General features: G+C 42.5%; 1 pseudogene; it reads left to right on the forward strand.

Moving 5' to 3' along the window:
- The window catches only part of LOC111956209 (mitogen-activated protein kinase kinase kinase kinase 3-like), a 95,002-nt pseudogene that overhangs the window by 19,581 nt on the left and 49,462 nt on the right, over window positions 1-25,959 (forward strand).

Raw genomic sequence — 25,959 nt, forward strand, 5'->3', positions numbered from 1 at the left:
TTATATTTTTGTTCATTATATAATGTTTATTCTAATTCTATAGTTAGAATATAAAAATAGTGGACACTTTGAATACAGTGTTGTTTGACATTACAACAAAGGAAAATGCCAGGGAGGAATTATTGTGACAGGGTAGAAACCAAAGTGATGTTCAGTGTTTCCTAGGGGAGCCTACAATCTTTGGCTACGTTAAATGTTTCTTCATCTAGCCAACATATTCATGCTTCACCTATTCCTCTTTGATTTAGGAGATACTGTTGCACAAACAATGATTTAGGCCTACACCAGCACTGGTATCAGGATGTATTAGCTTGTTGATGTATGTGAAGAAGTGTAAACAACATTGTTGTCCTGCATGTGCTACATTGACCATGCAGACGGAACGCAAGTGTCTCGTGGTCTAGCAACAACAAGTGCGCTCCTTGAGTGACATGGGGCGGGGCTAAGTCTGTGTGGAAAGTGGCACGGAGAGTGCGGAAAGGGATGACTTAAGGAGCGGTGTAAACTATAAGAATGGATGTTACACACGGCATATCACATTTAACATACCAAACTTTCAAATTCAGTTATATAAGGTAAAGTTAAAAAAAACGAACCGTTTCATGCAGCAATACCGGTATAAAGTAAAATACGGTATACCGTCCAGCCCTACTTATAGCTGTGTCTCTCTACTATGACATTCTTATGACTATGACATGAGAGTGTTATAGCATGGTCATGATAGTAAGTGTTAACTATTATTGTAATGAACACCAAGTCCAGGTAGCAGACAATGGACCGACCCTAACATATACTTATGTAGTTGGTGCTGTATATTAACAAATATACATGAGTTCTAACTTAATTTAATTTCTAACATAATTTGTTAGTTTACAATTGTACAGCTTATGCTTCCTGCATATAAAAGCCACGGCGACTGCTGGAAAACCCCGAACGCAAGATTTGTAATTTCTGTGAGTCACAGGGTGGAGGAACATGTTGCCTGTAGCCTACTGTACTGTGGTAAGCTGTAAGTGGCACTTCACTTTTTAATATGGGAAACTACTGTGAGGATTTTTCTACAATATATCAATATTATGTGGAAATATGTGTTAGAGTGAAAATTAGCACGCTAGCAGCTCGATGAAACCAAGTGAATTCTCTCCTCCCTCTCTCCCCGGATTTAGCTTGTGGCTATCACTGTCTAGCTGGCTAGGTTTAGGATATTTACTTGTCCATACCAGTGACAAATTTAGCTATGTATTCGATATATGGCAATACACAAAATCTATCTCACTTATTTTTCCAGCTCGAAAGAAATGGTCACAAATTGATTCAGAAAAAGAGGACAAGGATAGCTAGCTATAGCATGGTAACGTTAGCAGCTGCTTCTTCAACGAGAAGAGACTGTGACGACATTGATCCTAAAATCAAAAAAGAAACTTCCACCCCTCCAAAGAAAGCATGGCTCTCGGGCTTCTCCGAAATGCCGCCAGATCCGGATCCATGGCCGAAGCGGGGCATTTCAGTTGCGGCCGCACCTGGCAAGCTGTATAGATAACTCCCCCGGAGCCACAGAATGGCCAAATTACCACAACATGCAGCCCCCACAAACACCTTGTAAACTTGCTCTATACAGAAACGGTGACTTCCATCGCGGCCAAAATTATTATTTCCCATAGGCTCGTACTGTCTATAGCAGCGATCACCAACCTTTTCTAAGTCAAGATCACTTTCGCAGTTAAAAAGCAAGCCGAGATCTACTGCTCAGATTTTTTTCTAAACATGACTTAAAATATAAGCCTATGCAATAAAAACAGTTCTGTAGGACTGAAGTTTGTGCAGTAGGCCATATTGTCACACCCTGACCTTAGAGCTCATTTTAATGTCTCTATTTTGGTTTGGTTAGGGTGTGAGTTGGGGTGGGTATTCTATGTTCTATTATTTGTATTTCTATGTTTTGGCCGGGTAGGGTTCTCAATCAGGGACAGCTGTCTATCGTTGTCTCTGATTGAGAACCATACTTAGGTAGCCCTTTTTCCCACCTGTCTTTGTGGGAAGTTGACTTTGTTTATGGCACATAGCCTTTAGCTTCACGGTTTGTTTTGTAGTGTTTATTGTTTTGTTCGGAGTCTTTTCTAATAAAAAGAAAATGTACGCTCACCACGCTGCGCCTTGGTCCTCTTCTTTCAACGGCCGTGACAAATATACTGTATTAACACTGCTTGGCCTGACAATATTGTTCTTTTAAGACCATATTATAATTCACAACTCAAGCTTTGATAACAAAATTGATCTGTTGTATCACTTGTGAGGCACAGCTTTTTTATTTTACTGGACTGATGGTACTGTACCTGCATCTGGTCAGTCTCAACGGGAGGGAGGGAGGGAGTGAGCAGCAGAGGGTCTGCCTCACTGTCCCTGCTCTTTCCTTTCCTCCATTGAGACTGACCAGAGTGGGGAAACCGTCCTCCCACATCTTTTAAATTGCTGAACTGCCTGTTTGGACAGTACGTCAGGCTTGGGTTTGGTTGTTTTGATAGTTCTGCGGCTTCTATGCGTCTAGAAAATGGTTTTGTATTGATTTCAACAATCTGAGGAAGCCCTATTGTCCGGGGAGGGAGTGTGTCAGTGTGGAGTTGGGATGGAAAGAGGAAAAATTGAGGGGAGGAGGGCGAGGGAGGCAGATAAATAAATAGAGAAAAAGAGAGTGAGAGAGAGAACGTGGACAAGAGAGATATAGTGAGAGGGAGAGTGCGGGTCTAAAGGAAATATGGTGATGCTGCATATTTGCATCGCAGCCCTGGTTTAAGTGGAATTTGTCCATTCTCTTTCTAAGGGCTGTAGTGGTTAACTGGGAAATGGATTGTGTAAGCAGATCTTCTCAGACAGGGCCTCCTTCAAACTCAATGGCCTTGTTAGAATACTTAAATGCATCCTTCCTTGTTTCCTTGAGGTAATCAACAGATCTATAGGTGATTGGATAGATGAAAGCAAGGTTACCACCCCGTTATTTTCGCTGATCCAACCAATTCCGATCTGTGATTACTTCAAGAAAGGGAGGAGGGGAAGGATGCATTTGAAGTATTCCAACAGGGCCATTTGATTTTCCTGCGTTTCAGGAAGTACTGCATTTCATCTGCTACCTTAACTTTCAGGGGTGTATTCACTAGAAACCAAACAGAAGAAAACAAATGAAACGAGGAGGGACTTGCCTGAATTTGTCCAATAGAAACTATCGTTGCGAAACGTTTTTCTACGGTGTGCACTGAATACACCCCAAGTCCAACTCAACCGGAACTCTTTGAAGTTTGGGGCCGAACTTTGAATAGACATTGACTGAGTGTGGTCCAGCAGCAGCCATTGTGTAGAGAGAGTGTAGTGAAGAGTCTACTTGGCATCCAGTCATCTCAGTCCATTTAAGCCATCCGGAGGCACGGCTATGGAGGGATGCGTTTAATTTGGTTAAGGTGATTAACACTTTAGCTTACTAATCCTCTTGTCTTGAGCCTTGTTGGCCTGCCTTCTTCACAACACGTACTACTCTCTCTCTTTCTGTTTCTCTCTTTCTCTGCCTCTCCCGTTCTCTCTTCTCTTCCTAGCCTATTAGATACTAAACTGTTACATATTCAGTCTGTTGAGATCTCTCTCTCTTTTCTCTCTATCCCTCGCCATTCATCTCTCGGTAGGCATATATATCTCTTGGCATGTCTTTCTCATGGTATGAGAATAAAATCAAAAGTCTACCCTTAGCTAGGAGACAGTGAGGCCATCCTTTTCATGTGTCAATACAAAGCATCTATTTTACAGTATCAATGAACTGTCTTTGTATAAAAAGCCTGTTGCGAAACACAAGACGGCATCAATGTTCTTTTCCTCAACGAACCCTCATAAATGTTGTCACCCAATCCTTTCACACTTAGAATTTTTCATCAATTATTTACCCGAGTCCCACAACTGGGCCGTTGTCCCTTCCTGTTCCGCTATTACAGCGCCGAGATTGGAATCTCCCCATGCGGACCAACCGGGGCTCACAACCCTGACTTTGAACACCTCTGGCTCTGATACATCGTCAGCAGTGGTTTATTTGAAGGGTATGTACATAAGGCCTTCATAACACATTCATAACCCATACAGAACACATTCATAAGAGGTATATGCGGTTCATAAATTCTTATGTCACAACTGCTTTAAAATAGCCTAACACTTTGTTTAAATGTGTTGTCATAATGCCTAGCTACATAAGGTGGTCACAAACACTACTTAATTGACATAACAAGTTGACAAATGATGTCACATAACGAGACCCTAAACCCGTCTCCTTATTTTGTGCTTGAATGACATGCTAATGACATCTCTATGTAGGCATTATAAAGGAGCTTTTAAATAATGAATACATTTTTATAACATTACAGAATGGAGTTAAAGTTCTCATTTACAACTGCGACCTGGCCAAGATAAAGCATAGCAGTGTGAACAGACAACAACACAGAGTTACACATGGAGTAAACAATAAACAAGTCAATAACACAGTAGGAAAAAAACTAAATGAGTCTATATACATTGTGTGCAAAAGGCATGAGGTAGGCAATAAATAGGCCATAGGAGCGAATAATTACAATTTAGCAGATTAACACTGGAGTGATAAATCATCAGATGATCATGAGCAAGTAGAGATACTGGTGTGCAAAAGAGCAGAAAAGTAAATAAATAAAAACAGTAAGGGGATGAGGTAGGTAAATTGGGTGGGCTGTTTACAGATGCAGCGATCGGTTAGCTGCTCAGATAGCAGATGTTTAAAGTTGGTGAGGGAAATAAAAGTCTCCAACTTCAGCGATTTTTGCAATTCTTGCAAATGACCATATACACGGAATGTTTAAAGCAAAAAACTAAAACTATTGCTGATGGTAAACCTGAACAATCAAAAATGGAATGTAGCCTAAGCCCTGATCAGCAGGTAGACTATAGCCAGATGAGAGACATTTCTCAGGCAGTAGCTTAGGCTACTTTATTCCTGTAAACACAACTTTCAACAGCGCATTTGATTACAATAACCTAGCAAATTACATTGGTTGTCACTCAACTAGTAAAGCCTAATAATGCGCAAGCCATTTTACATATTTTTTTTAATGCTGAAGGTAATGCGCAGCCTACCTCTTGGTCAGCGTGCGAAGCAGCGCACAGTTTGACTAGGCTACTGATAATGTCCTGGTTGTTCGGCATGCAAAATGACTTGTTGATCAATGACTGTCAACACAGTTGCTTAGTTCGACACCGACACACAAAAGGTTAGGTATTTTCGTAAAGGTAGAAAGTAATATGTAAACATTTTTTAAACATTTTTGTGAACCGCCGATTCGTAACGTTTGAATCAATTTCATAACCGATTCATGCTACGTTTGGATCGTTTTTTTAGAAAGCTGAGGAATATGCTCCCCCTGAGCTCTTAACGAACCTGTTCTTCGGTAGTCTTGAAAACCCAACCCTAAGCAGCAGTGATTTAGGGTATGGTTTCAATGATGGACTCTTTAGGTATAGAGTAACTACGTCACTGCCTATGTCACTATCTTATCTACTTGAATAAAATACAAAATAGTGGCTAGCAAGATGGAGATCAGTGAGTGCATTTCACAAGTGGCTAGTTTGCTTCAGCTACCTTCACTAAAACCACTGCAAAGGTTTTGCCTGCAAACTTACGTTTCGAATTGCGAAGTTCTGGCATGTCTGACTCGTGATTTGTTGGGAAAGTTGTCTGTCTGAAGAGAACCCATCCTGGATTTATTATATTTTTTTCTTATCGAAGTTGCCAAAGGAGTCCGTCATTGAAACCAGCCCTAGGCCAGCCTAGGGTTGGATTTTAGAGACTAGTTTTAGAGACAACCCTTGAAATGAAATGATACCAGATTACTTTCGAATTTTTTGGGGCGTTGACTGCTCAGATCAAATGATGACGTAAAGAGCCGTTATGTTGAAACACCGTGCGATGTTTAACGGTGAGAATCGCAGAATGGTGAACTTACTAAATGACTGAAGAGTTTGACTGTTTGATATTAGGTTGCTTCTTGTGTAAATATTTTCCATCTGGATTTTAATGATTTTTTAAAAACATTTAAAACATCCAACCACCTGTTTATTGGTTTGACTAGTTGTGAGACTAGTTCATCAAGCCTTGAAGTTGGAAGACATTGCGCTAGCAACGTCAATATCGCCGGTTCAATTCCCCCAGTGATCACATGCACTTACTAAACTATAAGTCGCTTTGGATATAAAGCATCTACTAAGTGACATGTTTTATTATATTAGAAATATGTAATTCTGAGTGTCTGTCAGAAGTACATTAACTCGGCTGGATTCTATCAAACCTACATTAAAAATCGTTGGCAGTATTTTGGTTGACATTTTTGTGCGTTACATATTTCAGATGTGAGTCTACTTGGTATTTTTTTATGGTTGCTACCCAAAACCATACACCGGTTTTACTTGACTCAGGAAAACGTTAAAGGGTTAGTTCACCCAAATTACAAAATGATCTATTGGTTTCCTTACCTTGTAAGCAGCCTATGGACAAGGTGTCTTGCTTTGGTTTTGTTTACCTGGCAACTGTCTCCAAGTGCTAACCTTTTAGCGTTTAAGGGACAACTACAATGCAAGTCAATGCATTCCATTTTGTAATTTGGGTGCTCTATCCCTTTAACGTGTGAAATACTGCATGGATGCCTTCTCTCCACTGTGAGTACAAGTTCAAAAGAGGGTCTTCTCTTTCCTCACCATGAAAAGTGAACATTAGCCACCCCTATCTGTCATACTCCCTTGGTAAACAAAGTTGCTGGATCAATGGTAGGTATTGTTTCACTCAGACCAGGAAGTGTGTGGAATTCCACAGCACTGCTATGAGCAGGCATGCAGAAGGGAAATAGGGTCATTCTGTGTGAAAATGGAACAACATATTACTTATTTCTCCATAATCCATTTGGAGACAGATGTGAAATATATGATAAACATATTTCCTCCAAAGGACATTTCTATGGATTACATTTCAGGAAAGTCCACAACGTCAGGGTCATTAGTTTCTCCATTTTCACATTAAATGACCCAATAAAGACGAGAGTTTCTGCCATGAGCGTCCTCTTTTTATTCTCCCTCCGGACATGTCTCTGATGTTTGAGTTTTGACATTCAGGACTAGATTGATCAGACACAGAAAGCATGTCTCTCTGCATTTCTGGATAATATTTCCATCCGTTATTCTTACGAACAATGACAGTAATTACATCACCTATTAAACACGACAAACCGCTATAACTGACAACATCCAAAAGCAACACGGATACACATTGCCGTGAACATAGATACATGTTTTATCTCTCTCTCCTTTTCTCTCAATGCAGTGAAATAAATTCTGCACTGGTGCAAAGAAAAGGTTGCTCCAGATTCTCCTCTACAGTCGGTGCGAACCCTGTGGCCCCTGGGGCCCGTGTTGCGTTGGCCTATGTTGTGATTTATTTTCTCCGGCTGTAATTACCTGAGATGGCAGCCAAATGCCCTGCTGTGCCCTGCACCTGTGCTGCCTGAGCTAGACTGAGTACATGTCACTGGGACGGAGGAGAGTTGGGTCAGCGTTCCTGATTGGGGTGGGGGCAACCTGCAGGGGGAAGGTTGGCAGAAGGAGTAGAGGTTGGAGTTTTTAGACAGGTGTTAGGAAAGGTTTCATGGCCTGCCCCTTTACCCCTGTGACGGCGGTGGGTAATGATTTTGCCTCCATCTGTACCTTGCACCTGTGTTGCCTTGGCTGAGTGGTGCTGGCGCGGTTGGGGTGTAGTCTGTGGGGAAAGAGGCATGGGCAGCCTGCAGGGGAAGGTTGGAAGGAGTGGGGGTTGGAGTTCTTAGAGAAGTCGGAGTAGAAATAGTTGTGGGCCAGTCAGAGTAAAGGTTTCATGATCTGTCTGCTGCTGCTTTTCCTCCTCTTTGCCACCGTGACGGCGGTGGAAGGTTGGGTAATGTTGGTCGTGGAATGTCGCAGTGTGTGTTTGCAGTGGCATTTGCTGTAAGCTATTTTGCTTTAATCTCTCGTGGACAGACTACGTAGCATGAATGTTATTTTTGCGTCTATCAACAGACTGGGATGCGATGACTAGCGAGCAACATAGTTCCAGTACACTGGGTTTGAGTCACTGGTTATATCGACATTTTTWCAGAGAGGGGTATGAAGCCACCAAAGACTTTCCGGCTTATATCTAACACTTCTCCCCCCAGAACCTAATCAAGTACTTTGCGTGATTTTCTTGGTTCAGGGTTACTGAAATGATGTTCTGTTGAGAGCTAAAGAGTCTTGTTCTCTGCCCTTTGCAAGTGGCCCTTGACGATCAGAAATCTGAAAAGCCTGGATAGGTGGGTCAACATGACAGCGACTTGTTTCATACTGTACAACTTCAAATGCGTGCACAATATATTGCATGTAATGGAACATAGCCTCTTGATCCCAGAAGGCTAGATGATGGTGCCATTGACATTCTGTCACCTATTATCTAACTTAACTCACCCCTCCTAAACTAAACCCTAATCCTAAACCAATTTTGATTAACCTTTGAATCTGCTGGCTACGTGTCTGCCTTTTTAAATCAAATCAAATTGTTTTGGTCACATACACATGGTTATAAGATGTTATTGCGAGTGTAGCGAAATGCTTGTGCTTCTAGTTCCGACAGTGCAGTGATGTCTAACATGTAATCTAACAATTCCACGACAAATATCTAATATCAAAAATCTAAGTAAAGGACTGGAATAAGAATATATACATACAGTTGAAGTTGGAAGTTTACATACACCTTAGCCAAATACATTTAAACTCAGTTTTTCACAATTCCTGACATTTAATCCTAGTCAAACTTCCCTGTCTTAGGTCAGTTAGGATCACCACTTTATCTTAAAAATGTGAAATGTCAGAATAATAGTAGAGAGAATGATTTATTTCAGCCTTTATTTATTTCATCACATTCCCAGTGAGTCAGAAGTTTACATACACTCAATTAGTATTTGGTAGCATTGCCTTTAAATTGTTTAACTTGGGTCAAACATTTCGGGTAGCCTTCCACAAGCTTCCCACAATAAGTTGGGTGAATATCGGCCCATTCCTCCTGACAGAGCTGGTGTAACTGAGTCAGGTTTGTAGGCCTCCTTGCTCGCACACGCTTTTTCAGTTCTGCAAACAAATTTTCTACAGGATTGAGGTCAGGGCTTTGTGATGTCCACTCCAATACCTTGACTTTGTTGTCCTTAAGCCATTTTGCCACAACTTTGGAAGTATGCTTGGGGTCATTGTCCATTTGGAAGACCCATTTGCAACCAAGCTTTAACTTTCTGACTGATGTCTTGAGATGTTGCTTCAAAATATCCACATAATTTACCCTCCTCATGATGCCATCTATTTTGTGAAGTGCACCAGTCCCTCCTGCAGCAAAGCACCCCCACAACATGATGCTGCCATCCCCGTGCTTCACGGTTGGGATGGTGTTCTTCGGCTTGCAAGCATCCCCCTTTTTCCTTCAAACATAACGATTGTCATTATGGCCAAACACTTTTTGTTTCATCAGACCAGAGGACATTTCTCCAAAAAGTACGATCTTTGTCCCCATGTGCAGTTGCCAACCGTAGTCTGGCTTTTTTTATGGCGGTTTTGGAGCAGCGGCTTCTTCCTTGCTGAGCGGTCTTTCAGGTTATGTCGATATAGGACTCGTTTTACTGTGGATATAGATATTTTTGAAGGGTACTGTGGTGTTGAATGCTGAGCTTTAGTCAATGAACAGCGTTCTTACATATTTATTCCTCTTGTCCAGATGGGATAGGGCAGTGTGATGGCGATTGCGTCGTCTGTGGACCTATTGGGGCGGTAAGCAAATTGAAGTGGGTCTAGAGTGACAGGTAAGGTGGAGGTGATATGATCCTTGACTAGTCTCTCAAAGCATTTCATGATGACAGAAGTGAGTACTACGGGGCTGTAGTCATTTAGTTCAGTTACCTTTGCCTTCTTGGGTACAGGAACAATGCTAGCAATCTTGAAGCATATGGGGACAGCAGACTGGGATAGGGAGAGATTGCATATGTCCGTAAGCACACCAGCCAGCTGGTCTGCGCATGCTCTGAGGATGCGGCTAGGGATGCCGTATTGCATTTCTCCACAATAAAATTCACGTATTATCGAAATGGTGATTCCCTGATCCTGAATGATCACATGGTGGTTTTCAATCCATAATGACTTGAATATCTTTTCACTGAACACATGAAACATGAGTTTCCTTGTGACCGACAATTCTTCACTAGACAGGTTGGGATAAAAAACAGAATACACAGTTGTCCCATTAGACCAGAATCTCGAAAAACCGGAGTCATCATGACTATGCAAGTTTTATCTGTAAGTTTTAGCTATTTAATGGCCCAGTGCAGTCAAACGTGATTTCCTGTGTTTTATATATATTTCCATACTATGAGGTTGGAATAATACTGTGAAATTTCAGCCTGTTTTGGTGGGATGGAGTTTTGGCCTGCCTAGTGTCATCACCTTAATAGACCAATAAGAAATAGAGTTTCAAATCGGTCTACCAGTAACAGCTAGTTTTCAGTTTTCCTCTCCCAACTCAGACCATTCCTCGACAGTCCTAGCAAAATTGTTGCTTGAGAAATAGCTCTTTGTTTAGAAAATATTGTTTATTTTTGACCATTTTAATAAAAAATGATCACGGTAAGGTACTTAATTCTTACCCAGAAATGATTTGATATTCAGATAAAAACGTCTGAATTGGACCTATGGGTCGAGCCCCGATTCCAAAACACGTCCTTCTCAAGGTGTGTTCTTGGTCAGCTCTCCATCGATCGCCCGTGGCTTTCTGTGTGTGTTTTTGGAGACTGGTCGATGTGCTCACCCTCTGTCTTGTTCGTCTTCCAGGCTCGGAACGTCACCACAGGGGAGCTGGCGGCCATCAAGGTCATCAAACTGGAGCCCGGTAAGAATCTTTGCCTCCCTCTTCACACACACTGGGGTTAAGTTTCCCCTACGTACAGATCTAGGATCAGCTAGACTGTCCTATTATTCCATTTGACTCACTTAAATCTTCTCTCCCCCACCATCCTACTTCTCCAGTCATTACTGTGCCTGTTTATGAGACCCACTAAACATTTGGAGGAATTGACTTAAGACCCTAGGCAAAATACAAAAGTGTTATGCAAATGAAGCCCACCTGGATGTCCCAGGCCATATGCATACAGTATATTATGACCAAGTGAGAGCATAACATTAGTGGTTATGTTGGTTGGAGCATGTTGTTTACAGTAGAGTTGCGGGTTTAAATCCTGTATAGGCCACACACTGGCCTTATTAGTGTAAAAGGCATCTGCATCATACCTACCATATCATTTGTCACGTTTGACACGTTTTTATTAACACAAAATATTCAGAATAGGGTTAAAAAATTCCTTATTTCGGGAATCTTCCAACCAGGATATCTGGAAAACCTTGGGAATTTTGGGAGAATTGCCAGAATTTTGCAACCCTAATTCTGACCCCCTCCCTCCCCCCACACACATATCCTTTTTCATAAGGATAAACTAGGCGAGGTATAGGCCAACTGACTCACTACACCAATAACCTATAGAGGTGATGTCTAACAATCCCAAAAAGCAATTTTTATTGTAGTGTTTTTCTTAGTTAGCATTAGCAGGCTAACTCATTGATCCAATTAGTCATAATTGCTACCATAAAATAGCCTAATTATAGTTGGTTTGTGTTTGGTGATAGTTTGTCACCAGTCAGTTGCACAATTGCATTCTGCTATGAATAGCACGTTATCAGTCTCCTTGCAATCTCTAAACTGCATTCTGTTCTGTTGCTTCCTTCCATATGTGGGAATAATAGCAAACTAGCTCCCAGATGCTATCTGCTAACTTTTAGCCTAAACCCATTTCTGTCCCTTGGCTATGATAAGTGGATTGGTTAGGTAATCTATTGAGGTTGAATTGATCATATGTAAGTAATGTTTGAATTAGTTTGGTAGTGATGTTCCATTCACAGGAGTCTGCAGAGGGAAGGACAGCTCATAATAATGGTGCCACTAACCTCCTGTGGTTCCATTCTTGTAATCATCATCTATACATTTTCTAAGGATGTTTGCTACGTGTGAAAACCGATATGACTTTTTTGCCCGATATCCAATATTTTCCTTGACAAAAAAACACGATTCCCGATAACAGATATTAACATTTTTCGCGGCCTTTTAAGCATTCTAGTACAATTAAATAGTTAACACACACACATGGACGCAGCAGTCTAAGGCACTGGATCTCAGTGCAAGAGGCGTCACTACAGTCCCTGGTTCGAATCCAGGCTGTATCACATCCGGCCGTGATTGGGAGTCCCATAGGGCGGCGCACAATTGGCTCAACGTCGTCCGGGCCGTCATTGTAAATAAGATTTTGTTCTTAACTGACTTGCCTAGTTAAATAAAGGTTACACACACACCACACTGACTAAAAAGTTATTTTGTTGGCATTTACATATGTCCCCATTACCAGAAAAACATAATCAAAACCTATTTCTTTCACTTACTTGCTGTGCTGTTTTGTTGTTTATTTGTTCAGTTGTTTCAGTATCAACCAGGAATTCTATGGAACGCCGTTTGGATCTTTGCGTGTCAAAAATTATACACGTGTCAAATAACACTATTTGACGTGTCAAATAACACTATTTGACCAATCAAGACCTGAATATGACTGCACGTCACATAATAACTTAAAGCGTTCATAAATGTTTTACGTAGTTATTACACATTGATTACACTGTCACTCGTATTTCATATGTCACAACGATTCATCAATACATATGCTATGATGCTGGTAAAGTTGTCTTGCGCACCTACAGTAGAGGTCGACCGATTAATCGGTATGGCCGATTAATTAGGGCCGATTTCAAGTTTTCATAATAATCAGATATCGTTTTTTTTGGACACCGATTTGGCAGATTTCTCTTTTTTTTTCTTTTTTTTTACACCTTTATTTAACTAGGCAAGTCAATTAAGAACACATTCTTATTTTAAATGACGGCCTAGGAACGGTGGGTTAACTGCCTTGTTCAGGGACAGAACGACAGATTTTTACCTTGTCAGCTCGGGGATTCAATCTTGCAACCTTATGGTTAACTAGTCCAACGCTCTAACCACCTGCTTTACATTGCACTCCACGAGGAGCCTGCCTGTTACACGAATGCAGTAAGAAGCCAAGATAAGTTGCTAGCTAGCATTAAACTTATCTTATAAAAAACAATCAATCAATCATAATCACTAGTTATAACTACACATGGTTGATGATATTACTAGTTTATCTAGCGGGTCCTGCATTGCATATAATCGATGCGGTGCGCATTCGCGAAACAGGACTGTCGTTGCTCCAACGTGTACCTAACCATAAACATCAATGCCTTTCTTAAAATCAATACACAGAAGTATATATTTTTAAACCTGCATATTTAGCTAAAAGAAATCCAGGTTAGCAGGCAATATTAACCAGGTGAAATTGTGTCACTTATTTTGTGTTCATTGCACGCAGAGTTAGGGTATATGCAACAGTTTTGGCCCCCTGGCTCGTTGCGAACTAATTTGCCAGAATTTTACGTAATTATGACATAACATTGAAGGTTGTGCAATGTAACAGGAATATTTTGACCTATGGATGCCACCCGTTAGATTAAAATACGGAACGGTTCCGTATTTCACTGAAAGAATAAACATTTTGTTTTCGGGATGATAGTTTCCGGATTCGACCATATTAATGACCTAAGGCTCGTATTTCTGTGTGTTATTATGTTATAATTAAGTCTTTGATTTGATAGAGCAGTCTGACTGAGCGGTGGTAGGCACCAGCATGCTCGTAAGCATTCATTCAAACAGAACTTTCGTGCGTTTTGCCAGCAGCTCTTCGCAATGCTTCAAGCATTGCACTGTTTATGACTTCAAGCCTATCAACTCCCGAGATTAGGCTGGTGTAACCGATGTGAAATGGCTAGCTAGTTAGCGGGGTGCACGCTAATAGCGTTTCAAATGTCACTCACTCTGAGATTTGGAGTAGTTGTTCCCCTTGCTCTGCATGGGTAACGCTGCTTCGAGGGTGGCTGTCAATGTGTTCCTGGTTCGAGCCCAGGTAGGAGCGAGGAGAGGGAAGGAAGCTATACTGTTACACTGGCAATACTAAAGTGCCTATAAGAACATCCAATAGTCAAATGTATATAAAATACAAATCGTATAGAGAGAAATAGTCCTATAATTCCTATAATAACTACAACCTAAAACCTTTTATTGAAGACTCATGTTAAAAGGAACCACCAGCTTTCATATGTTCTCATGTTCTGAGCAAGGAACTTAAACATTAGCTTTCTTACACGGCACATATTGCACTTTTACTTTCTTCTCCAACACCTGTCTCTTATACACATCTAGATGTGTATAAGAGACAGACACAGAGTTACACATGGAGTAAAACAAACATACAGTCAATAATAGAGTACAAAAACAAGTCTATATACAATGTGAGCAAGTGAGGTGAGATAAGGGAGGTAAAGGCAATAAATTGGCCACGGTGGCGAAGTAAATACAATATAGCAATTAAAAACACTGGAATTGTAGATTTGCAGTAGGTGAATGTGCAAAGTAGAAATACTGGGGTGCAAGGGAGCAAAATAAATAAATAAATACAGTAGGGGATGAAGGTAATTGTTTGGGCTATTTATAGATGGGCTATGTACAGGTGCAGTGATCTGTGAGCTGCTCTGACAGCTGGTGCTTAAAGCTGGTAAGGGAGATAAGTGTTTCCAGTTTCAGAGATTTTTGCAGTTTGTTCCAGTCATTGGCAGCAGAGAACTGGAAGGAGAGGCGGCCAAAGGAGGAATTGGCCCTGGGGTTGACCAAGGGCCAAGGTGAAATACACCTGCTGGAGCGCGTGCTACGGGTGGGTGCTGCTATGGTGACCAGCGAGCTGAGATAAGGCGGGACTTTACCTAGCAGGGTCTTGTAGATGACCTGGAGCCAGTGGGTTTGGCGACGAGTATGAAGCGAGGGCCAGCCAATGAGAACGTACAGGTCGCCGTGGTGGGTAGTATATGGGGCTTTGGTGACAAAATGGATGGCACTGTGATAGACTGCATCCAATTTGTTGAGTAGGGTGTTGGAGGCTATTTTGTAAATGACATCGCCGAAAATCGAGGATCGGTAGGATGGTCAGTTTTACGAGGGTATGTTATGCAGAGTGAAGGATGCTTTGTTGCGAAATAGGAAGCCGATTCTAGATTTAACTTTGGATTGGAGATGTTTGATGTGAGTCTGGACGGAGAGTTTACAGTCTAACCAGACACCTAGGTATTTGTAGTTGTCCACATATTCTAAGTCAGAACCGTCCAGAGTAGTGATGCTGGGCGGGCGGGCAGGTGTAGGCAGCGATCGGTTGAAGAGCATGCATTTAGTTTTACTAGTATTTTAGAACAGTTGGAGGCTACGGAAGGAGAGTTGTATGGCATTGAAGCTCGTCTGGAGGGTAGTTAACACAGTGTCCAAAGAAGGGCCAGAGGACTACAGAATGGTGTCGTCTGCGTAGAGGTGGATCAGAGACTCACCAGCAGCAAGAGCGACATCATTGATGTATACAGAGAAAAGAGTTGGCCCAAGAATTGAACCCTGTGGCACCCCCATAGAGACTGCCAGAGGCCCCGGACAACAGGCCCTCCGATTTGACACACTGAACTCTATCTTTTGACTTTTGAAATTTGACGACAAAGTGGAGCTATTACCTTATTGCTTATACCTATCCAATCCAATTATTTCAGATCTGCAAATGGGTGGCTAGGGGTCAATGTGGAGTTTAGAACACCTCATTCTGTACAGTCATACGATATTGTATTGGTATTTTACTGACTCTAATAGGTATGGTGCTATTAGGATCTCAGTAACATTTTGGTCTTAGTCGACTTTCATAATAATTGTACAGTTAACTGTTGCTGCTATAGTCGAACCAACCAAGGGGGTGGGAACTGGTGGGTGTAGGCTAGGCTAGGCTAAAGAAATGTTTACTTACTTTTTCTTTCTATGAATCAACAGCGATTCACTTTGAGTTTGGCTTGTTAGACTGACAGTCAGCAAGCAGGTGGTAGGCTTGATGGACTTTGAGTGTGTGTGTGTGAGTGTGTGTGTGCGAGTGAGTGTGTGTGCACGTGTGTACGGGCATGTGTGCGGTTATCTGTGCGTGCGTGTGTGCGTGCGTACGTGTGTACGTGTACAGATATGCAGCCTGAGGCTGAGGCTTGTGGGGTACTATCTGATGTTGCGGATGGTAAGAGTTCAGACAGGAAGCAGCCTCTGCTTGTGCGAAGCACACTTGTGTGTGTGTGTGTATGACCACTAATATTCAACTTTCAGGCAGTCTGTTAAATATACAGTACAGAATAGGATCTTGATTTGAATAACCTGTTGCAAGAGTACATTCTTACAGTACAGGACATTTAAAACTTGTGGTGTATTTGAGGTTTTTAAAAAGGCTTCTGAAGTTTGTAATTTCCACTTTGACATTTGACTTAATTTTCCCTTATAAAAAATGTATCAACCCCTATGAAAATGTCCATTAATTATAATCCACATAAAAAAATCCTGTTGCTGCAGGATTATTTTTCTGTTGTAGCAAACTGGCTCATATGAAGTTCCTACATCTGTAGTTATCCAGTGTTGACTTTCATCATTTTGTGTGCATGTGTGCACGTGTGGCCGTGTGTGTTATTGTCCTTGTTCTTCAACTACCAAAGCTATTCTTGGGTGAAAGGTTGAGGGGTCAGTCAGCATTGAACCACCCCCTGACTCTCCCAATCCTCTCCTTTTAATGTCAAACCACCTCTTTACCATATCCGCTGTGACAGCTCCTGTCTTGCTTTTGGGGTTTGTCCCAAATGGCACCCTATTCCCTACATAGGGAATAGGGTGCCATTTGGGAATCAGATTTAGTATAGACACTCAAGACTAGAGTATTTCTGCAAGGCTTTTGGACTGGGGGACCTCTGTCGTAGCGCTTTTAACTTTAACAGGTACTATTGATTTGCTGCAACTTCCCTCTCCCTCCCTTTGTGTGTCTATTCTTGTAAGGACACTGCATAGTTCTACAATAACAGGAATTGATTTAGGGTTTATTTGTGGCATATTTTTAGGTTGTGCTCATGCCATGGTCATTTCTAACCTTTGATTTGTGTCAGTTGTGTTATCATCCACAGCTGACTGTAAACCATGTTTTATTTATATAAAGGGATAGTAAGCCAAATTACAAAATGACATATGTGTAACCTTACCTTGTGAGCAGTTCTTACAGAGTCATTGTCCATGGCATAGGGTAAGGAACCAAATAAGTAATTTGGGTGAACTATCCCTTTAATCTTAAACAGGTGTGGATTCTAATACAACTGATATGCCCCATATCTTTAAATGTTCATTAATGAGTTCCATAGAACCATATTCTATACAACATCACAGGATTTTCTATGCAGAGGCCTGTGTGACGATGGAGTTAACATGCAGTACTGGCGCCGAGGGACGTGCGTCAATCAAATCAATAGGCCAATAGGAGTGTATTTTGCCCTCTGCATGTAGTCGCTCAAGGCACTTTTTTCAAGGCCCCCTTTATGAAAGACCATCAATGTTAGGTGTGTGAGTCAGTTTATCATAAAAGAACACTGTGCTGTGAAGTTGTTGGGAATACCAGTCACTTCAAGGTTGAGTCTCTAATGACTATTCCCTATATAGTGAACTACTTTTGACCAGGGCCCATTGGGCTCTGGTTATAAATAGTGGACTTATCATTTGTGACACATCCACGGGCTTAAGATAACGTCCGAGATTGGGTTTCTGATGTTGTTTGAACTTCCCTTGCGGATGTCTTTGGGTTAAATGCTTTATTTTCTTCTTACAGTACATTAGAGGTAGAGAATGCACCAGACAGGGCTTTGATGGTTTGCTAGATTGACAGTGACAATTGGAGCTGGAAATGGGTCAGAAGCTTTAAAGAGACAGAGATTGTGTCTGTGCCCAGATTTATCAGGTGGACCACATGCAGTTGATTTCGGCCCGGAGGTCTCTTATTAGCCATTCACGCTAACGCACTGCAGGAACCCCATCTAAAATTAATGTGGCCAAGGTTTTCCCCTATCTCCTTAAAATGCCAACGGCGCGGCATGACGAGGGGAAGGTGCCACAATCCACTGTGACAGCGTGGAGTGACATGGAGGTGCTTGTCAGTACGCATCACGGCCAGGGCAGCTAGCACTCTTGACAGATGTCGCCATGATGTCGCCATGGTGTCCATGAGTGTGTTTCTTGGTGACAGGGTCGATGGCTCGAGGTGTGGAACCCATGGAACCCTATGTAGCCTAGACATAGGCTGAGTGATTAACTATCATAGTGTGTGGCGTGGACTAACACACAGACACACCAAGGGTGAGTGGCTGGGGCCAACCCGAGTGGCGCAGTGGTCGAAGACACTGCATTGCTACTAGAGATTCTGGGTTAGAGTCCAGGCTCTGTCGCATGCCGTCCGTGACCATGGGGCGGCGCACAATTGGCCCAGCATCGTCCGGGTTAGGGGAGGGTTTGGCCGGCAGGGATGTCCTTGTCCCATCGAGCACTAGCGACTCCTGTGGCGGGCCCGGGCGCAGTGCACGCTGACACGGTCGCCAGGTGTACGGTGTTTCCTCCGACACATTGGTGCGGCTGGCTTCCGGGTTAAGTGGGCATTGTGTCAAGAAGCAGTGGGGCTTGGTTGGGTTGTGTTTTGGAGGACGCACGGCTCTCGACCTTCGCCTCTCCCGAGTCCGTACGGGAGTTGCAGCGATGAGACAAGACTGTAACTACCAATTAGAAACCATGAAGTTGGGGAGGAAAAAGGGTTAAAAAAAGACAAAATAATGGGTGGGCGGCTAACACCCTCTAACATGTCACAGTTAACCAACGCCGGACACCATATTCAGCACCTTGTTATATCTGCCAGTCTGTTTCAATCTCAAATGTAAAACTGTTTCCCAAAGATGCTTTCAATGCAAGCCCAACTAATATTCCCTAGCAACAGTTTGCAGGGATCTCATTGGCTTATCTCGCTTTAGTGGCATGCTGTGCAGAATTCAAATAAGTCATTTAATATGTGCTTTTTTGACCTGTTCCAATTTGTTCTAATCTGTGTTTGATTTTCAAATGGCATCTCGGTCATAAATTCATTTTCATTTGGGCTGGCTGCCAGGCTTTATCTTCATCTTGTGCTTCGTGATGTCCATGTACAGTCCAAGAATCTGGGTTAGAGGCTGCCAAGATCTTTGTAACTACTCCACTAGATTGCAACGCAGCCAATCTGTTTGCACAAGGCCCCCTCCCTCAAATCTGGATCCTGTTCATTAGGGCATGTAACTGGAAAAGTTTAAAAACATTTTGCAACGGAAAACCAAAATGAGCGTTTCCATTTAATTCCGTTTTTCTTCCGTTTGGTGCCTAATGAGCACAACCCTGGTATTTGCCAACATTTGCTGTTCTTTTGCTGTTCTATTAGCCAACATGAGATCATATTATGAGGTCCTTGCTTACTGTCAGCGTATGTGAGCATCCCAAACGGGGCATCCTATTGCTTAGTGCACTGCTTTATTCCATGTCACCTTGGATGAAAGGAAAAATTCACTACTGTTGGCTAAACTTAAAAACTACCATTGGTCCATACAGTTACAATATGTAAGTGCTTAGTGACCAGAATGTAATTATTAAACACTGTTTTGTAACTGCAGATAAATACTTCATTCCGTGTATTTGTAGAATATTGTGATCAAAAAGAATACATAAGAGTGAACTACTTTTTGAGTTATTGTTTACGCCATGTTCTTAACTTTTAAAAAATGTAAGCAATTCAGCTAACATTACAGTTTATCCAAAGTCACTCCTTTGGTATTAGCACTTAGAGGTGATGGCAGTCCTACATGCCCCTAGACGCTGATCTTGGGTCAGTTTAGCCTTTTCCCCACTAATGGTTAAGGTTATGATTGGAGCAGGAGATGCTAATCCTGGATCTGTACCTAGGGGAAACTTCACCCAGAGTCAGTCCCTCTCTCCAATCCCTTCTGTACTGGGAAAATGTCACTGCGTCACCGGAGAAGGACAGGCTCACCACGACAGGAAGCGCCAGGGGCCATCTGACCTTGGTCACTGTTGAAAGTGAATCCAGGGACGCTCCCTCGGGAGGAGGCCGTAAGCAGAAAATGACCCGCAAAACCGCCCCTCCACCGATATTTAATTAATCATAGGGTCCGTGTAAACTTTATTAATAGGGCTTTTTCTTGCTGCAGCGCAAACTCTATTCACAACCCTCGCCTTGCATATCCAGCATCTTCCATACATTTTAATGAGCCATTACATAAGCCAGCCTAGATATTTATTTTCATCTCTCATTGAGGCTACACAAGGGATTTTGAACGCAGAGCGAATGACAGGCGTAGAAATATTGAAGAGTGGTGAGAGAGAGGTATTAAAAAAAAAATAGATCAGCTTTTTAATGAGGCCTGGAGCGTCCATCATTAAGCCAGCAGTCACACTAAAGTGACTTTGTTCTCTCTCTCTCTCTCTCTCTCCTCCAAAGCGTTTGTTCCGCCGCGCATGAGATGACGCACATGCTTATAGATGTTGAGATCCGAGCCAGAGATCAAGGTCAGCCCAGATCGACGCCGTCAGGTCCACGAACCCCAGGGGACATTGTCGGAGGAAATAAATTTGATTCTCGCCCAATCAGCCAATCAACCGGGCCCTGTCTTCCGTCCCTTGGGCCAATCGAAGGCGAGGGAGAGCTTCATGGGCATTCATTTCTCGTTAAGACCAATAAACGTGCCCTGCTTCTCCCTCTGAAGTAGCATTGGGTGGAGCTGCACACGATAGCTCTGCCTGGGAGGAATGCGCTGACATAGCAACAGTGCTGATGGAGAGTGCGGGGTTTGAATGGGCGGCACGCATCCCGTATTGACAGACGTGCTGAAATTGAAATGCAAGCATCCCCGCGGGTTTTAATCAAGGGCTATTTACTGCCGCCTTGTCATTGAGATTATTTCTTTATCTGTGAGTGTGTGTGCATGTGTTTGAGTGCAACCTCAAGGAGACAGGCCTCCAAAACGTAGCTTCTATTGGTTTCTATATCCCCTGTTTCTAAGTCCATCGCACTCCCCCGCATTAGAATAGCGTTGAGTGTCYGGAAACACTGGCCTTCTGGTGGTGTTGACAAGCTGCCAAACTGAACATTCCCAGCCCGTGTAATTATGATCTGTGGAATTGATTCCCCTCAGTGATCGTAGTTGGACGTCGTGCGGCTCATTGATTCTGAGATGTATGGTCCTCATTTGGGAGGTGTGGAGCTTAATGTTTGCAGTGATAGCTTTGCCAGTTTGACAGATGCCTTCATCAAAAGGGACTAGCATAGATTACAAACAACGCATTGATTCTGCTAAATCAATCACCCGAGCCATTATCTCTGCGCATCGGGTCAGTATGCAGACTATTGCACAGTTTGTAATTGTCTGCTTACTTTTTGGCCCATTCTGTAAGTTCCCAGCTAGTCTTTTGTTTATTTGGGCTATAATTTCTGAGACTGGTAACTCTAATGAACTTATCCTCTGCAGCAGAGGTAACTCTGGGTCTTCCATTTATTTGGCGGTCCTCATGAGAGCCAGTTTCATCATAGATCTTGATGGGTCTTGCGACTGCACTTTCAAAGTTCTTGAAATGTTCCGTGTTGACTGACCTTCATATCTTAAAGTAATGATGGACTGTCGTTTCTCTTTGCTTATTTGAGCTGTTCTTGCCATAATATGGACTTGGTCTTTACCAAATAGGGCTATCTTCTGTATACCACCCCTACCTTGTCACAACACAACTGATTGGCTGAAACGCATTGAGAAGGAAAGAAATTCCACAAATTAACTTTTAAGAAGGCACACCTGTTAATTGATATGCATTCCAGGTGATATCTCATGAAGCTGGTTGAGAGAATGCCAAGAGTGTGCAAAGCTGTCATCGCGGCTAAGGGTGGCTATCTGAAGAATCTCAAATATCAAATATATTTGATTTGTTTAACACTTTTTTTGGTTACTACATGATTCCATATGTGTTCTTTCATAGTTTTGATGTCTTAACTGTTATTCTACAATGTAGAAAATTGTAAAAATAAAGAAAACATATTCAAGTTTGTATACATTTATGCGTGTATGTGTTTATAAATGTGTGTTTATGTGTGTATGTTAATTTGTCTCTCTCACCTGCTCTCTCTCTCTCTTGCCTCACGTCTGCCGTCTCTCCACAGGGGAGGACTTTGTGGTGGTGCAGCAGGAAATCGTCATGATGAAGGACTGCAAGCACTCTAACATCGTGGCCTACTTTGGCAGTTACTTAAGGTAGCATATTTAAAGGCCCGCACCCCGCGCTCCCTCCGTCACCACCTCTAAACCTACGCTTCCCTCCTCCACCCCTGCTCTGGCTCAGTCAATTCCCAGCCACTCACGGGTTTTGAAGTACACACACACACACACACACACACACACACACACACACACACAGGCTCAGCGTAGAGTCGTTCTCCACTGCAGCCAAGCTACGGTCAGAGCCTCCGTTCCAAGCCTAGCCGCACTAACGCTAGCATGCTAACAATGTGGCTAATTGCTAGCTCCGGGGAAATGCTTTGTATTGAACTGCTCAAGACAAGGGGAGGTGAGGGAGGTGGAGGGTGGCCATTTTGAGAAGTTTTAACGCGTTGGTTGGCCGGAGGGCAGTTGTGGCCTAATAGCCAAACTGCATCATGCTGTGTCACAACCTAGAAAGACTCCCTAAAGCATTCATCCATACTCTCTCTCTGCCCCCCCCAGACTCCACCCCGCCTCTTTGCGTTTGCTTTTTACTCAGACTATTTTGAGCCGTACAGTATCGATTGTAATGTAATTTGTTCCCTTTTGCTCTTTACAGGAGAGATAAATTATGGATATGTATGGAATATTGCGGGGGAGGGTCCCTACAAGACATGTATCACGGTAAGCATACACAACAACATACAGCGCACAAACACACACACATACACACACACACACACACAAGCATTTGAAAAATGACAGCTGGCTCAACCGGTTCGATGAAGCCAAATTCAATACGTTTCGGTGTGTGGTTTTAAGCTAATTCCTCACTCAAGCTAGACGTCCTCTTACTAGGGGTACGTCCCAAATGGCGCCCTATTCCCTTTATAGTACACTACTTTATACTACGGCCCAGGGGGAATCGGTAGCCATGTAGGACGTAACCTAGCTCCTACCACATAACCAGACAGACAGTGAACAGATTCTTATTATCTTGGTCGTTAAAGGGAAAATCTGCAGTTGCTACATCCATTTTCGGATTTTAAAAGAGATTATATATATATCCATTTTATTCTAGAAGAATATAACTTATATATTGCCTCACGCGCTTAGTTCAACTGTCTTACCCCATCGCAACCCAAAATATAAGCTGGTTTTACTCCAATGTTTGTAAGCGTTGTAGTTGTAAACAAACACTGTATAGATTTAAAACATGCCTAAAACTATAAGTTTGATGTCATGAATGGTCAGTTTTTGCATCCATATCTCCATCTATACATTTGAGTAGTTACATTTCTTCAGCTCCATCCCTGAGCTATTTACGAAAGTACTGGTGGCGTGACCACTTTGTAATTGTTTGAACTGCAGATTGCCCATTTAAAGAACAGGTCATTAGAGCGGCCGTCTTTAGCAGCTGTTGTTGCACTTGTGCGCACACACAGACACATACATACATTCGCACAGAGACGGTGTTGATTCTGCTCTTAATGACTGTGCTGGGCTCAGGCGGCTGCGAGGCCCCTCGTTAGAGAGACAGAACAGCAGTCGACACACCAACTACCGTTGATCTCATCCCTCCCACATATCGGCTCCCCGCTGCCACGGAGACGACACGCTGCTCATAATGTCCCCAACCCTAGGCTCCGTCTACGTCTCCGGAGTAAATAGAGGGTCGAAACGGGAAGGCTTACGTGCTCGGCGCACTGTCCCTCGTGACCTTCACAATGCCCAGTAGGTTTGTCGCAGCGTTACATTCCTTTAACCTCCATCGTTTAGGAAGGGGGCATGTTGATTAGTCTAACATAGCTTCCTCTCCTTTTCTCCTTTCCATCTGCATTGATCTGAACATGGAGGATAGGTGAAAGCAGTATGGTAGACCCTAGCTGGGAGTATGCTGTCACCTGTGTAGGTTCTTTCAGGTCAGTGCCGATGAAAGAAAGAATATAAAGGAAGGAGGTCATTTTAGACTGAGTTTTCGATTTTAAACACGTTAGGTTCTAACTCACGGACGATTAGTACATCTCAAACCAAGTTTATTCACCCTATGGATCAGACAGCTGAACTAACAAAGACATGTTTCCACCAGCACAAGTATATATATATACCCCAATTTGGGTGAAGTCTCCTCCTTCCCTCTAAAGATGACGTCTTTATTGCTAGGTAGGAAGTTAAGTGATGCGGGTAATAAACTGTTCCTTCTCCCGTCATGTGACCTGACCTGACCTCTGCCCCCATTCCTCACTAATCCACAGCTCTCCACCCTTATCAGTGACCGCAACCGTGTGATTGCCTTTCCTTTACACATGTCCAACCTTAATTGCCTCCACCATATACATTCCTCCTACAGATAACCATTAACTTCTGGTGTAGAAACTAGACTGTGGCCCTTCTCCTTTCCAAAGGATACCCGATGATTAACAATATTTCAAGTTAAGAAGTCAGAACCCATCAAACAGGATCAATGAGTTAGCCAGCTAACCTGTGTAACTATTTGGAAGTAAATTCCTCATTTTTTGGAACGATAAGCTTGAAAGGGGCGGCAGGTAGCCTAGTGGTTAGAGCTTTGGACTAGTAACCGAAAGGTTGCAAGATCGAATCCCCGAGCTGACAAGGTAAAAATCTGTCGTTCTGCCCCTGAACAAGGCAGTTAACCCACTGTTCCTAGGCCGTCATTGAAAATAAGAATTTGTTCTTAACTGACTCGCCTAGTTAAATAAAGGTAAAATATAAAAAATAAAATGGGAATGTTATAATTGATTCAACTGGCTAACTTGGTGACCCTGCTTTTTGATATACCCCTTAGAGCCCTAAGAGAAAGTTAGATGAATTAGCTCCGTCATGTCACTAACTGCATCTTTTAATCAGACCCCAATCAACTGGTGCTATCATGACTTGCCATCTACTTAGTAGAACGTTTTAAGAAGATTCGTCTCTCAGTGGTATGGCCAAAGCACTCCCACCCACACAGCCTAGGATTGGAGCAGGATGGAGTATGATGTGTGTTCTCACTCAAACCGAAGACAGGCAGACAGACATGTGAGTCAATTCCGGAGGATCATGTTTGAATAGACCGTTATTTTATTTGTTTACACAGGCGACCTCATTTGAGAATATGCAATTTACTGTATAGGATTATAAATGTTATTGAAATCTAAGAAGAACCTAGGAATCTAGCTCTTGTCTAATTCAGTAGCAAATATATTTTTGTTCTGTTTTTAATAGGGTCCTGTTGTGCCTGGTCTGTTCAGTCCGGTCATAACTATTCTAGAGTCCCAATAATGACCTTCAAATAACCTAACGTTGCCAGGTAAAGCTGTCAGATCAATATCCAATTGTGAACCCTGAACCTACATTGCCCACCATGAACCCTTATTTTTTAGGTTAAATGACACAAAAACTGTACATTGATGATTTTTGGGGGCAAATTTAACCAACAAGCAATATTGATGTAACTTGAAATGCTGATGTGTGCCCACATAAGACTTTTAGCTGAAATAATACTAATGAAATACATGATACATTTGAGTTCAGGTACCAGATGTTGTCTCAATAACCAATGGC

Source organism: Salvelinus sp. IW2-2015, linkage group LG1 (genome assembly GCF_002910315.2).
Source record: "Salvelinus sp. IW2-2015 linkage group LG1, ASM291031v2, whole genome shotgun sequence".
Classification (NCBI taxonomy): domain Eukaryota; kingdom Metazoa; phylum Chordata; class Actinopteri; order Salmoniformes; family Salmonidae; genus Salvelinus; species Salvelinus sp. IW2-2015.